We start from the raw sequence: 11,536 nt of genomic DNA on the forward strand, positions 1-11,536 counted from the left end.
ATTGGGCACCTACTGACCTGGGGAGTTCCTCTTTCAGTATCCTATCATTTTGCCTTTTCATACTGTTCATGGGGTTCTCAAGGCAAGAATACTGAAGTGGTTTGCCATATTCCCTTCTCCAGTGGACCACATTCTGTCAGACCTCTCCACCATGACCCGCCTGTCTTGGGTTGCCCAGCTGGCATGGCTTAGTTTCACTGAGTTAGACAAGGCTGTGGTCCTAGTGTGATTAGATTGACTAGTTTGAATAGTGTAGTGATAGCTGAATATGGTAATACTGCAGCAATGGAGGAATGTTACCATGTGAAAGTTTTCCTAAAAATTAATTTAAAGTTAAAATAATTACCATCATTCCATCAATATTTGGAATTATTTACATTCTAAATGGCTTCCTCTTGATAAAAAACAAAGTTATTTTATACAATTAAATAATAAAAATGTTTAGTATAGGCCAGATACTCATTGTTATTCATATATCCCATAATAATCTGAGCTTAATTATTGTAACGACTCTGTGAGGTATATCTTATCATTAAGGCTGCTGAGAAAAGTGAAAGTCGCTCATTCCTGTCCAACTCTTTGTGACCCCATGGATTAAAACCTCTGTACATTGGATTCACCAAAGAATACTGGAGTGGATTGTCATTCCCTTCTCCAGGGGATCTTCCGGATGCAGGGTACAAGCCCACGTCCTGTGCACTGCAGGTGGATTCTTTAGCAACTGATCTCTTTACTGTGGAAACCCATAAGGTTACTGAAGCACATGTTAAGTAGCTAACCTATGTCACCCAAGGAGTAAAAGGTAGTGTTAGAATTTGAATCTAAGGAACCTGGTTCTAGGATTAAAGTTTTCAGGTACTACACTATAGCTACACTACTAAATAAATAAATGCAAAAATAAGGTCTAAAGTAAGAAAGAATGAAAAATTGACTTCTTTTAAAAGGAGATACAACTACCCAATTATCAGAGAGGCTAAACTCCAATAAACAGAAAACCCCAAATACTGGTGAAGATACAGAGCAACAGGAACTCAATTTATTAACTGCTGTTGGAATGTAACGTGGTACAAGCACTTTGTGAGTTTCTTATGAAGCTAAATATAGGTTACCTATCATGTAATACAGCAATCACACTTCTAGTTAATTATCCCAAGGAATTGAAAACACGAAAGCCTCCACACAGATGTTCAGAGCAACTTTATTCATAACTGCCAAAAATGGAAACTAATCAAGTTGTCCTTCAATAAGTGAATAAACTGTGATGCATCCATACAATAGATTATTATTTGGCAAGTAAAAGAAATGGTTTACTCAGCCATGAAAGAAATGGAGAAAGTTTAAAGAGAGATTACTAGGTGAAAGAAGTAATTCTCAAAAGCCTATAAAAATGGATGCTTTCACCTATATGACATTCTGGAAAAGGCAAAGCTCTACAGGTGTTGAAAAGATCAGGGACTGCCAGGAGTTTGGTGAAAGAGTTTGGTGGAAGGGGAAGAGAAAGAGAGATGAATAAGCGGAGCCGAGGGATCTTTAGGATCCTAAAACTATCCATACAATATTACAGTGGCGGACACATGGCATGATGCAATTGTCAAAACCCATAGAACTGTACAACAGGAAGAGTGATGCCTAACATAAATTATGGTGCTTACTTAATAATCATGTGACAACATTGGTCCATCAGTTATAAAAATTATCAAAAATACAGAAATGTAATTAACAAATATGCTTTTTGTGGTGTTAAAAATAATCTCTAATAACATGGATTACATTTGTGCAGAGAAATTCAATAAAAGAAGCAATACTTATGAGAAGGGATTGGTTCACACATTGGTTCTCTGGACATCGAAAGGGTCTATCCTTTTTTAAGGGTTTCCCAGGTGGCTCAATGGTAAGGAACCAGCCTGCTAATTCAGGAGACGTGGGTTTGATCCCCTGGGTCAGGAAGATCCTCCCTGTAGGAATGATAAACATGGAGCCACATCAAAACAGTCAGCACTGTGGGTACACACTGCAGTGGGTGAGACAGTGCGGATGGCATGGTATGAGAGCCTGGCCCCAGCCAGTCCCCTGCCCAGCCCAGCAGATAGCTCCCCAGGCAAGTGTTGGACAGTATGGCAGATCAAAGGAAATGCAGGGGCTACGTTTGAAGCACCAGGTAGCCAGACATAAAAGAATTTGAGGAAACATGCGTGTAACCAGCACGCTGAGCACGGATGACTCTGGAATGTAATCAAAATGAAACTTTCCTGTCACCTATTGTTTTTTAACTTCCACTGAGATGCGAAACTTTTTCCCTGCCAGTGCATGGAGACCAGTGCTCAGACGAGCAGAAGGTGTAGCCTACCAGATGAGTCCACACTGCCATCTTTGATCAAGAACAGGACCCCAGCAGCCTGCCTGTCCCCTCAAGGCCTGAGATTCCTGGAGCCTCCCAGTGGAGATGAAGCCAGGCTGGCTTGTGTGCTCATCTCCTTACAGCCAGGGGTGGGGCAGGGGACGGTGTGTGGACAGAGAGGAGGTCGCATGGCTGGAGCCTGTGCCATCATGAGTTGGCTCCATGGCCTGCAAGCCCAACAGATTCCGCACATGGCTACCTTGTGGGCTTGCCTGGGCCTCTTGAGGCCCCCACTGGCTCCTGCTGCTGCCGGGCCCCTTCTTCAGCGGGCTGCCCACCCCCTCAAGTCCTGGTTCTCTGCCAGACCTCTTCACCACCTACCTTGACGAGTGAGACCCTTCTTTCCCAGGCAGTCCCGGATGAGAAGGACTCCACATGGGTCCAGATCAGCCTCTTTCCCGTGTCCTTACCCCACCATCCATAAGAGTGGAGTTACACCCCCACCCACCTCCCTCCTCTGTTCTGACTGCTGCCCCAGGACCCTGGAACTTGCATGCTTTCTGCAGCAAATGTATGTCATCCTCTCTGAATTTCTGCATTGCACCCGACTCTGTAAGTTTGAAGTCAAGGAGATAGTTCTCCCATTCTCCAGGGGACTGGGACTCACAGGCTGCAGTAACTCCACAAAGAAACCCCATCAAGTCCCTCCCACCTCCACCTCTACTTTCTCAACTTTTATGCTCTGAAAAGGGGGAGGAGCCTCGATAATCAGGAAACTAGTTCTTGACTAATTACCTTGAAAACTTCAGGGAGCCTCACACTCACTTTTGATGTCTGATATCTGCTGACTTAGATCAGTTTCAATTTTGACATCCTGGTACATAAGAAAGAAGGAGTATAGTGCAAAATAGATGACCCCTTCCTGGGACTTCCCTGGTGGACCAGTGGTTAAGACTCCAAGCTCCCAATGCAGGAGGCCTGGGTTCGATCCCTGCTCGGAGAACTAGATCCCACGTGCTGCAACTAAAGATCCTGCCTGTGGCAAAGAAGGTTCCACGTGCTAAGACCCAGTGCAGCCAAATAAAGTTTTTAGAAAATAAAAAAGCCTGAGTCAAAACATTTGCATAGCAAGAATTCAGTTCAACACAAAGTTATCAGACCCCTACTGAGTGGCAGGCAATGAGTGCTGAGCAGTCAGGAGGAGCTCACAGCCTCCAAAGAAGGAAAGTGATCAGCCTGGCTGAAGAAAGAGATCTGAGTAGGGAATGGTGACAGATGCAGCTTGGACAGGTAGGAAGGACCCTCCTGGATATGAGGCTCAGGGGTGTGGAGAGCGTTGTCATCAGCATTTTAGAATAAGGAGGGGTAAAGCTTGTGTGTGAGCTTGTGGGTTTGTGTGCATGTGTGCAAGGGGCTGTGTGAGTGTGGATATGGGGGGTGTGGATAGTGGAGTGAAAGTGTGTGTGCAGAGGTGGATATATGTAAAAGAGAATTGCATATGCAGTGTGTGTGTGCATGTGCGTGGAAGGGGTGTATATATGTGCACACTGAAGTTTTGTGTGGTGGTGTGTGTGTGTGAATAGTGGGGAGTGAATACAGTGTTGTGTGGGTGCGTATGCATGGGTGTGTGAGAAATATGAGTGAGTGGACTGTGTTCATGTGCATATGTGAGTTGTGAGGTGAATATGGAGGGTTGTTTATGTACTTAGTGAGATTGTGTGTAAGCATGTAGTTTTTGTAGGAGTGTGTATGTGCGAATATTATGTGTGTTGAGTACTGCAGTATATGTGTGTGAAATTGTGCATGTAGTGGAGTGCTCATTAGTGGGGCGTGTGTGAGTGGTGGGGTGCATGCAGTGGAATCGTGCGAGTGGTGGGGTGTGTGTTGTGGAGTTTGTGAGGAGAGGGACTGTGCATGTCGATGTGAGCAGTGGGTATGCATGTGCTTGGTGGGGTGTCTGTTTAGTGGGATTGTGTGCGGTGGGGTGTTTTGATGGTGTGGGGTATGACTAATGCGGGGTGTGTGTGTGTGTGTGTGTGTGTGTGTGTGCGCACACACAACACTACTGTTAAGTGTGTGTGTGTGGTGACTGAATAAAAACGACGTGAGAAAGAGGTGATTCTTTGACCAGGTTAAAACAGGCTTGGGTGAGAGATGGAGACAGAGGCTGGGAATCTTCTTTAAGATGTGGGCCAGGGTGCGGTTGTCTGTCTGTCAGGCATTGTCTCTGAACTCCCGCAGCTTCTTCGAGGGGCTCCTGCCCTTGACATCTCTGAACTTCTCTGCCTGGTGGGACCAAGGAAGCCTCAATGTGCAGGTCTTACAGTTTGGGACTGAGTGGGTCTAGTTTGGGGGTTCCACTCATGAATTCCCGGGGGGGGCCAGACCCCCTAAGGAGGAGCCAAGGGGGCTGGGTCGTGGGGGCACAGAGAGGGTGAGGACTGTAACAAGCCCAGTGTGGGAGGGAGTCACCAACAGGAAGGGTCCTGGTCATTGAGCCAAGCAAAACAGGCCTGAGGTGAAACCATGGGTCCAAGGACTGTGAACTCAGCACATCCCACTCTCCTGAGTGAACACTTAAAAGGGCAAATGAGTTAAAACCACAGAAAAAGAGAAAGTAGATCTGTAGTGAGAGAAGAGAAGGAGGTAGGTATGTAAGGAGGAGGGTGAGGGACCCATAGATGAGGAGAGGTGTCTGCACTGAACTGTGTCCCCGCTCCTTGGCCCAGATTTCATACGGTGAAGTCCTGACCCCTAATGTGACTATTAGGAGACAGGGTCTTTAAAGAGATGATTCAGGTTAAATGAGGCCATAAGGGTGGACCCTTAATCCGCTAGGACTGGTATCTTTATAAGAAGACACACCAAGCATGCATGCCCTCAGAGGAAAGGGCACATGAGGACACCGGTGGGGGGCGGGCGGTGGAAGGGAGCACATCCTTCTGCAAGCCAAGGAGAGAGGCCGCAGGTCCCACCAACCCCACCAACACCTTGATCTTGGACTTCCAGCCTCCTAGAATTGTGAGACAATCAGTTCAGTTCAGTTCAGTCACTCAGTCATGTCCGACTCTTTAGGACACCATGGACCACAGCACACCAGGCTTCCCTGTCCATCACCAACTTCCGCAGCTTGCTCAGACTTATGTCCATCAAGTCAGTGATGCCATCCAGCCATCTCCTCCTCTGTCGTCCCCTTCTCCTCCTGCCCTCAATTTTTCTCAGCATCAGGGTCTTTTCAGATGAGTCAGTTCTTTGAATCAGGTGGCTAAAGTATTGAAGTTTTAGCTTCAGCATCAGTCCTTCCAATGAATATTCAGGACTGATTTCCTTTATGATGGACTGGTTGGATCTCCTTGCAGTCCAAGTGATTCTCAAGAGTCTTCTCCAACACCACAGTTCAAAAGCATCAATTCTTCAGCACTAAGCTTTCTTTATAGTCCAACCCTCACATCCATACAGGACTACTGGAAAAACCACAGCTTTGACTAGACGGACCTTTGTTGACTAAGTAATGTCTCTGCTTTTGAATATCCTATCTGGGTTGGTCATAACTTTCAAGGAGCAAGCATCTTTTAATTTCATGGCTTTAGTCACCATCTGCAGTGATTTTGGAGCCCCCCAAAATCAAGTCTGCCACTGTTTCCACTGCCTATCTATTTACCATGAAGTGATGGGACCAGATGCCATGATCTTAGTTTTCTGAATGTTGAATTTTAACGCAACTTTTTCACTCTCCTCTTTCACTTTCATCAAGAGGCTCTTTAGTTCTTCTTTACTTTCTGCCATAAGGGTGGTGTCATCTGCATATCGAGGTTATTGATTTTTCTCCTGGCAGTCTTGATTCCAGCTTGTGCTTCATCCAGTCTGGCATTTCGCATGATGTACTCTGCATAGAAGTTAAATAAGCAGGATGACAATGTACAGCCTTGACATACTCCTTTCTAATTTTGAACCAGTCCATTGTTCTATGTCCAGTTCTAACTGTTGCTTCTTGACCTGCATACAGATTTCTCAGGAGGCAGGTCAGGTGGTCTGGTATTCCTTTCTCTGAGAATTTCCCACAGTTTGTCGTGGTCCTCACAGTCAAAGGCTTTAGCATAGTCAATGAAGCAGAAGTAGATGTTTTTCTGGAATTCTCTTGCTTTTTTTGATGATTCAGTGGATGTTGGCAATTTGATCTCTGGTTCTCTGCTTTTTCTATGTATAGCTTGAACATCTGAGTTTTCAGTTCAGGTACTGTTGAAACCTAGCTTGGAGAACTTTGAGCATCACTTTGCTAGTATGTGAGATGAGTGCAATTGTGTGGTAGTTCAAGCATTCTTTGGCATTGTCCTTCTTTGGGATTGGAATGAAAACTGACCTTTTCCAGTCCTGTGGCCACTGCTGACTTCTCTAAATTTGCTGGCATGTTGAGTTTAGCACTTAAACAGCATCATCTTTTAGGATTTGAAACAGCTCAGCTGGAATTTCATCACCTCCACTACCTTTGCTCATAGTGATGCCTCCAAAGGCCCACTTGACCTCACATTCCAGGATGTCTCGCCCTAGGTGAGTGATCACACCATTGTGGTTATCTGGGTCATGAAGATCTTTTTTGTATAGTTCTGTGTATTCTTGCCACCTCTTCTTAATATCTTCTGCTTCTGTTAGGTCCATACCATTTCTGTCCTTTATGTGCCCATCTTTGCATGAAATGTTCCCTTGGTATCTCTAATTTTCTTGAAGAGATTTCTAGTCTTTCCCATTGTATTGTTTTCCTCTATTTCTTTGCATTGATTATTTTGGAAGGCTTTCTTATCCCTCCTTGATATTCGTTGCAACTCTGTATGCAGATGGATATATCTTTCCCTTTATCCTGTGCCTTTTGCTACTCTTCGTTTCACAGCTATTTGTAAGGCCTCCTCAGAGAACCATTTTGCCTTTTTTCATTTCTTTTTTTGGGGGGATGGTTTGTACAATGTCCCGAACCTCCGTCCATAGTTCTTTAGACACTCTGTCCATCAGATCTCATCTCTTGAATCTATTTGTCACTTCCACAGTATAATCAAGCTGAGTTAATGAGCTTCTTTAGTTCTTAGGTTTGCGACATTGTTACATACGTTATCCAGGCTCATCAAAGTGTAATGAAGCAACAGTATCCACAAATGAATATGTTTTCCAAACGTGCTAAGGTCAACACTTAGCCATAACTTCCAGTGAAAAAGAACCTGAATTTGGCAACTATTTCCTTTAAAAGGATAAATCCTTTAAAAGGATTAAAGGATAAAATACTCTGTTAAGTCATCTGATGGCTGTTGTTTTAAGTTGAGAACTGACTATGAAAAATCTGTGAGTTAACACTATAAAGACAAATGCAGTATTTTGTGGCCGTTTGCCAAAGCACAGGCATTTGAAGGTTTGCTGGCCATTCTCAACTCTCTGAAAGACACTGGAATTCATAGATAACAATTTCATGATAGGTTATCAGAGAAAAACTAGGATATCTCTTAACAGAGAAAAACTACGCTTTTCTCCACTAAGTACTGAGACAATCGCCAGAAACATAGCATCGACATGAGAATCCAATATAATAAGGAATCCCCATCCCTCACTTACCAGGCTTTCTACTAATGTGTCTTGGGGGGTGTAAAGGCGAAAGTTAGTATGTCTGACTGGAGGAGTTTATAATCTAGGTGGGATTCAGAATTCTCTGGAGATCCCTGGTTAGGACTCTCTGCTTCCACTGCAAGGGGCATGGGTTCTATCCTTGATTGTGGAACTAAGATCCTGTTAGCTGCTTGGAGCGGCCAACGTATATATACATAGGGCTTCCTTGGTGGCTCAGAGGTTAAAGCGTCTGCCTCTAATACCGGAGACCTGGGTTCGATCCCTGGGTCGGGAAGATCCCCTGGAGAAGGACATGGCAACCCACTCCAGTATTCTTGCCTGGAGAATCCCATGGACGGAGGAGCCTGATGGGCTACAGTCCATGGGGTCACAACGAGTTGGACATGACTGAGCGACTTAATTTACTTAACTTATATATTATATATATAGCTATAGCTATAATCTTGGTGGGACTCAAACAACAAGGACTTCCCAGTGGAACTTCAGATGGTGACCTAATTAACAGATCAGGACACCAGAATGATTGGCACAAAGCAAAAGAGGACTATTACTGGATGACTTGGACAGACAGTCCTAAGGGTGTCTTCTCCAAAGTGATCAGGCTGGAGTGCAACCTTGACGAATGGATCGACTCAAGCAGATAGAAGCCCTGCATGTCAAAAACACGAAGGCAGGAGTGCCAAGGGCACTCTCAAGAGGCAGCCAGTACATGGCTTTGCTGGAGCCAGGGCTTCATGAGACAAAAGATAGAAGTTGGAAAGGTGCGCTGGGATGTCTGAACAACCCTGGACTAGGGTTTGTGAATCGAGATTCCCCTGCCTAGTAAATGTGGAGCCATCAAAGCTTTGAGTAAAGGAATCCATGGTTGTGGGATGTTTGTCATTTGTCACAACGCATAGATTGGAGGAGAAACATTGGGAGGTGCGGGCTTTGGGTGTAACCTGATAAGTTGCATCTTACGTTGTGCGTGGTTTTCAGAACTCTAGAGCCCTAGTTTCTCCCTCTCATTCCTTAAGGTTATGCTGATCCCCACCCAACATGTCCTGAATGTTCTTTCTCTTGCATCATTGTGCATGCATGCTAGGTCACTTCAGTGGTGTCCAAATACGTGATCCTATGGACTGTAGCCCGCCAGGCTCCTCTGTCCATGGGCTTCTCCAGGTGAGAATACTGGAGTGGGTTGCCATGCCCTTCAGGGGATCTTTCCGACTCAAGGATTGAACCCCTCATCTCTTAACGTCTCCTGCATTGACAGGTGGGTTCTTTACCACTAGCACCACCTGGGAAGCCCCTTGCATCATTAATCTCTCCAGACATTAAGGATGCTCTAGAGACAGAGAGCAGAGAAGGCGATGGCACCCCACTCCAGTACTCTTGCCTCGAAAATTCCATGGACAGAGGAGCCTGGTGGGTTGCCGTCCATGGGGTCGCACAGAGTCAAACACGACTGAAGCGACTTAGTAGCAGCAGCAGCAGCAGCAGAGACAGGGAGACTGAAAGTATTTCTAATAGGACAAGATTACAAACTAACCAATAGAATTTGGGGTTAGTTTTTCTTCTAAATCCAGACTGTGGGTAAGATAATATCTTTCTAAAAGAAATCGCTGAAATCTACCACTGAGCCCAGTTCCTGGTTAAGTTTAAACAGTACTCAGTTTGTAAAACATTTACAGTCAATATTCCACTAGTAGTAATGGTGAGAACAGAACACCTCATTTCTCCCTAAAGTGTTGGGTAATGTTTCAACTTCATCTTCCACCTAAGCAAGATAAGCTGGAAATGTTTCTGAGTTTTTGAATATGGCCTTTAGTTAATAGTAATGTACTGATGTTAAATTCCTGGTTCTGTTAACCATGATTGTATTAGATGTTAATTTTAGGGGAACCTGGGTGAGAAGCATATGGAAACTGTACTATTTTTGCAAGTTTTCTATAAATATAATGCTAATTCAAAATAAAAAGAATTAAAATAGGAGAGTCACATGGATGTGGAGAGTCAGCTTTTGGACAGAAATCTGCTCTCCACTCCCCATCATGGGTTGCCAGCATCTGAAATAAAGCCAACTTTCCTTTCCACTAATCTTGCCTCTTTATTGGTTTTTGAGCAGCAAGCAGCAAGACTCCCACTTTGAGTTACAGTAAGACATACCCATTGGCATTTATTTACTTGCATACGTAAGACGTCTAATTCTTTTCTTTGTTTAAGCTGTGTTTTGTCTTAGTTGTGGCATCTTTGTTGCAGCACTCAGGCTGTTCAAGGGCTTCTCTGCAGTTGCAGTGTGTAGGCTCAGTAGTTGCAGGCTCCACGGCCTGTGGGATCTTAATTCCCTAACCAGGGATGGAGCCAGTGCCCCCCTGCATTGCAAGATAGATTCTTAACCACTGGACCCCCAGGGAAGGCCTCCGACTAGCATTTAATTTTTAAATATCCAAGGTGGACGATTCCTGGTCTCCCTGCCTCCTTCAGATAAGTAGCCACTGATTAGCTCATTTAAACGTGATACATGCTTGTTGGGCTTCCTAGGTGGTGCAGTGGTAAAGAATCTGCCCATCAGTTTGGAGACAAAAGAGATTCAGGTTCAATCCCTGGGTCAGGAAAATCCCCTGTAGGAGGAAATGACAATCCACTCCAGTATTCTTGCCTGGAAAATTCCATGGACACAGGAGTCTGGCGGGATACAGTCCATGGGGTTCCAAAGAGTCAGATATGACTTAGCACACATGCTTGTCCAGTGATTATTTTTAAAATTTCTAATTTACAGATGAGGAAACTGAGGAAACCAAAGGTTAAACGACTGGGTGGTTCACAAACAGCCAGTATATGGCACTATGATTCCCATGTTGTTATTGTTGTTATTCAGTCACTAAGTTGTGTCGAACTCTTTGTGACCCCATGGACTGCAGCATGCCAGACTCCTCTGTCCTCCCAGAGTTTGCTCAAATTATATCCATTATATATACAGCTTTGACATACTCCTTTCCCAGTTTTGAACCAGTGCACTGTTCCATGTCCAGTTCCTACTGTTGCTGCATACAGGTTTTGCAGGAAGCAGGTAAGATGGTCTGGTATTCCCATCTCTTTAAGAATTTTCCACAGTTTGTTGTGGTCTACACAGTCAAAGGTTTTAGCATAGTCAATGAAGCAGAAGTAGATGTTTTTCTGGAATTCTCTAGGTTTTTCCATGATCCAGCAGATGTTGGCAATTTGATTTCTGGTTCCTTTGCCTTTTCTAAATCCAGCTTGAACAGTTGAAAGTTTTCGGTTCACACACTTTTGAAGCCCAACTTGAAGGATTTTGAACATTACTTTAGCATGTGAAATGAGTGCAATTCTGTAGTAGTTTGAACATTCTTTGGTACTGCCCTTCTTTGGGATTGGGGCAAAGGAAAATACAATCTGTCACTGCTTCCACTTTTTTCCTTCTATTTACCATTCAGTGATGGGACTGGATGCCATGATCTTAGTTTTGAAGCCAGCTTTTTCACTCCGCTTTCACACTCATCAAGGGGCTCTTTAGTTCCTCTTTGCTTTCTGCCATTAGAGTGGTATCATCTGCATATCTGAGGTTGTTGATAATATCCTCCTATAAGC

This window comes from Budorcas taxicolor, chromosome 16, assembly GCF_023091745.1.
Source record: "Budorcas taxicolor isolate Tak-1 chromosome 16, Takin1.1, whole genome shotgun sequence".
NCBI classification, from domain to species: Eukaryota; Metazoa; Chordata; class Mammalia; order Artiodactyla; family Bovidae; genus Budorcas; species Budorcas taxicolor.